General features: G+C 43.9%; 1 pseudogene; it reads right to left on the minus strand.

Moving 5' to 3' along the window:
- Nucleotides 1-2,172: 2,172 nt before the first annotated feature.
- LOC139275472 (U2 spliceosomal RNA) lies at nt 2,173-2,351 on the minus strand (annotated as a pseudogene).
- Between the last annotated feature and the right edge of the window lie 2,622 nt (nt 2,352-4,973).

The following is a 4,973-nucleotide window of genomic DNA, read 5'->3' on the forward strand; positions in this document are numbered from 1 at the left end:
GGTAAGTCAGCCCATGAGTCCTATTCACAGACAGGCAGATGAGCACCTGGAATTGGAGGCTATGTCCGGGGAATCAATGCGGATGCACCGTGAGCCAATAGCTGCCTTGGTGAGGATCCCGCTGAGCCTCAATGCACTTGCTTTGAGTGTGGTGGATTGTTATAAAGACTTAACTGGTTCACTAATGTCCTTTAGGGAAAGAAACCTGCCAGCCTTATCAGGTTTGGCCTATATGAGGACTCCAGTTTCACAGCAATGATGTGGCCTATCAAACAATCAGGGCAATTGGGAATAGACATTAAATGCCAGCGATACACACATCATGACATTGAATTTTAAGATCCTGACTTTGTTAAACTATTACACACAGGTTCAGCAAAATCTAATGTAAGTGTTTTAACCAGTTTAGTGGTGCACAAAGGTTTTCCATGAGCAAAAAATCTTTCTTCCCCCGCCCCCCCCGCCCCGCCCCCCCGCCATGATTTGCTCAAAATCTGTCAAAATACGATGGTTTTCAAACACAAAAGCCCAATGGATGAAGGCCAAAGACATTTAAGCAAGTGTTCAGAGTTACCCTTTATTGGTTTGTTTTTTTCCCTCCAGACTACATTACTTGCTGTACCATTATCGTTTAGCCCTTCCTCACAGCCAGACTACTTTTCGCAAGGTTTTTATAAAAATATAAAGTGGAACATTATGGAAACAGACAGCTGCATTGCCCTGAGAGTTCTCATGTAAACTACGTCAAATGGGCAGAGTTCAGTCAAAGTATAAATAAAAAGAGCTCTTCTGAAATGTGAAAGCTTAAAATAAATAACAGGGACCTTTTGTCTGATCTCTTCATGATGGATGATAGAATGTTCTTCACTTTTTATTCCTCACCCTCAAACCTGCATGCTTTTGTTTTAAATAGGAGACCCCTGTATCTCAAGACTGTTGTTCTGAGCTTCAGAACAGGATATGTTTCAAGGCTGTTTGGCAGATATATTAGATTTCCACCAAAGCTAACTAAAATAAACTGACGTTCTTAAACAAATGTAAACATTTGAGACCACCATAAATGTAATTTTTAAAATTTTGCAGCAAACTGACATAATTCAAACTTCAGTATATGCCCCAAGGCTGGTGCCATATAAGATCATTTATCAGTTATATTAATTAGAAGAGAGGCATGTAGTCAATGTTGAAAGAAAACACATTTTGTGATTCAAATGAGTATGAACAGAATTCATATAGTGCACTATTTATTGAAAAAATAAAGTATCGACTTAATAAAATGAGCAGTTTAAGTGGTTTGCAGTGAGACTGCAGTTACAGTGTAAATGCAGCATGAATCAAGGGTCAGGGTCTGTACTGACACTGGAACAAATTGGACTGAGAGCTCTCGGCTTCACTCTACACTCGATTTTGTCCTTACACTACAGGGGGCAATTTTGACTTTGATAATGTAAAATGGGCAATATCAGATCAACCACCCATTGTACATCGCCCCCACTTTTAATTTCAGTGAAAATGAAAATCAAGGGAGATGTATAACGGTTAATGAATCGGTATCGCTCATTTTACACTATTGCACAGTCAAAATGCTCCCTCACCCCTACCCCCAGGAGTTGAGCGCAGTGAAAAGGTGAATCCATTTCATGCCAAAGCCAAGTTTGTATGATAGGAATTTCCTCTGTGGTGGGGTCTCCAAAGCAGCAGAAAAAATGGAGGAAACCCCATTTACGCAGTGTGTTTGTGTTTTCTGCTGAAGTTACGGTGGCCAACCTGGAGGACCCACGAGGAAATTCCTGGTGGCAGTATGCGTGTCCCCTTAAACTATTTACTGTTGGGTCCTACATTCCATTTACAGGGAGCTGCCGGGATACAAGTTGTGAATTTTAACTCCTGGGAGAGAAAGCAGCCCCATGAGCGGTCAATCCATTCGGTAGCAACAACGGGAAACCCAGCCCATTTTAATGACCTAGCCTCGTTAAAATGCAATTGGCCAACTTCCTAATCTAAACAGGAAGTCTGCATGAAGTGGCAGAAAGTCAGGTGCCCTAGAGGTAGCTCAATGGGACCAAGGTTTTTTTTATTTTTTTTTATTATCCAATTTCTTTCCAGATCAACTCTAACGCCAAAGATCACTTTGCGCCAATATATTTGATCTTAGGCCAAAAGGCCGAGAGGCGAAGTTGCACCGTTCCTGGAAATATTGCAATATCAGGTCGGTGCATGGAGTGGACAGGGCATGCCCCTAATCCAGCTCCCTGTCCAAAAATCAATTCAATATCATGTCCCCATAGGGGATATTAAACTGATAAGAACAGATACTACACTTGATCTTAGCCAAAAGGCCGAGTAGTGCAGGAATGGGAGTGGGGGGTGGTGGGGGCTGAGGGGGAAGTTGTTCAATGGTTCAGGAAGAGGGGGAGAGTGAAGACACACTTCCCTTATGGCGCCTAAAGAAAGGAGCAATCCAGTTCCTCCTGGACCCGCCAAGGAAAGTTTTAAACTTAATTGCAAGGTCTCTTTGGTGGTGTGACCACATTTTTGCAGTCACAATTGCTGTTAGAATCCTATTGACGAAATCAGACTCCGATTTACATAAATGTATGAGACTTCTGATTACCTAGACAGACACCTCATAGGCCTGAAATCACAATGGATCAGTGCAGGGCAGGCAATTCACAAACTCCATTTAACCTGCTCCCACATGTTTTCCCCAGGCAGGTGGAGTTAAAATGTCCCCCAACAGTTTATGAGGGTGAAATTTCCCAGTGCTCATGTTGGGGCGCTTAATTTGAATTAAGTGATTTTTTTTCGGCCGCCGGTAGGCTGACGTAAGAGCCCCGGAATTGGGCACTATAACTTAAAAAAAAATCACCCGGGTGCTCTCGGGGCGGGAGGGAGGTGGGAGCGGGGCACGGTGCGTCAGTGCGACGTGGACGTGCCGCGTCACGCTAACGCGTCGCAACATCCCTCCTCTTTTAAAGATGAGGGCTGCTGCGAATTCTGCAGTCACCCAAGAGGGGATGCCCGGCCGAACCTGTGTCCGCCATTGACGTGCCGACTGCAAAGTTGGCTGACAAAAAAAAAACAGATGGTGGCTGCAGTGCAAGGCCCTTCCCTTTAACGACGGCCGGGGTACCCCAGCCACCACAGTTTTGCGACCCGCACCAACCTCGCTCCAGTGGGACAATTTCTCCTGCAGGGCGTAAAGGGATCAGCGATGGGCAATAAGGTGTTGGCATGCCCACCGATGATGTCATTGCCGTGTGCACTGTCGCCCAGGGCAAGTAGTAAGGGTCGCAGCGCAAACCCGTTTTTGCCGCCGCCATCCCAGGGGCAATTCCAGCTGGGTCGCATCTGCCACCTGCCCCTGAGCGAAAAGTCCTCGTCGCTCCATTAGCGCCTCCCGGAAGCGCTACAGGCCTTCAAAAAGGGGCAATTTTGGCCCCTTTGTTTTTAAATTTAGTCAAAATAAGGAACAAATTCTTTCGTGATATATGATTCCAAGGGTTGAATAATTAATCATCAGAATGTGAGAAATATGTAATTAGTTGTTTAAAAATTTGTTGTGTAATATAAATGTCTGAAAATGATATGAGCACTTGTAATGCAGGGACCTTCAAGCAGTACAACATATGGAGTAGGGCTATGAGGCTATATTAGTGACAGAAGCAAATTATGATAAAGTCAGAGGTATCAATCACAAGAAGTATTCCTTATTGGTTGTTAACACCATGATCATTTATTGGTGATGGATTCTATCGCAATCGAACCTAAGTTGATGTTACAATACGTCTTTCAGATTAGAGGTAAAACCACGTCTGCCCTCCCAGGTGGATGCAAAAGACCCCATGGTATATATTGGAGAAGAGCAGTGTCCTGACAAACAACACCTAAAACAGATGGTCTGGTCATTTATTTCATTGCTATTTGTAGGAGTTCGCTGTATGCAAAATGGCAGCCGCATTTCATACAATAAAACTGTGACTACAGTTTTTGAAGTACTTTGGTATGTCCTGACCTTGTGAAAGGCATTAAATAAAAATAATTATTTTTTTTTTTCTTTCAATTTTAATTAGTATTGAACCCGATACATGTACATGTACAGAAATGCATAGCTATTATAAGAATATACCACATATAAACATTTAAGGGGAAATATTCATAGCAACAGAATTACCAGTGTCACCAGCAACTCAAGTTAATGGCTGCCAAAAGTGGCCACACACAATCATTGATAAATTGGCTCTGGAGGTTGGCGATGTGGAGCAACGCTAACTTACCATGCAATGCCCTCCTGGTGGTGTTAATGGAGGCCTCCAACCTAAAGTTCCCGTCCACAGTTAGGGTTGCAGCTTCTTACAGCCTCTGGGAGCACAGCTGTGGAGTTCACAATGCATTGTGGGCAATTAAAGAGACGATGAATTAAAGGGGCAATGCATTCAAAATTTATAAAAATTAAAATCGAGTGAAAAAAGGCATTTTTCAGCTAGAACAGCGTTTCAAAAAAACACAAACATTAAAAATAAGTCCCAAATGGCTGACTTGCTTTCCACACCTAAAAAAATGGTAAGAGTGCTTCAGCACTAACACAAATGGCTCAGCAAGCCAGGGAAGATGCACCCAGGAATTTGCACACAGCACTCAAGTTTGTGCAGAGTTCAACACTGCAAGAGAAGTCCTCTACTCACAGAGGCCAGGAGGCCCTCCAAAAAGAAGGAAGGCTGTGGGATCAGATCACCGAGGCCATCACTGCCAGCAGTGTTGCCCCCCCCACCCCCACCACCTGGCTACACTGTCCAAAGAGGTTGCATGACCTTACACTACTGGTCAAGTCAGCGAATGCATCTTCAAAAACCATCTCCTACCAACTGCATCACTCGCCTCACAAACTGCTCAATGCACGACTCCACCGTCCCTGCAATCACTCACCTACCAATAATCCATACCAATTACAAGGCACATCTCGCATTCCTAGC

This window comes from Pristiophorus japonicus, chromosome 10 (genome assembly GCF_044704955.1).
Source record: "Pristiophorus japonicus isolate sPriJap1 chromosome 10, sPriJap1.hap1, whole genome shotgun sequence".
Lineage (NCBI taxonomy): Eukaryota > Metazoa > Chordata > Chondrichthyes > Pristiophoridae > Pristiophorus > Pristiophorus japonicus.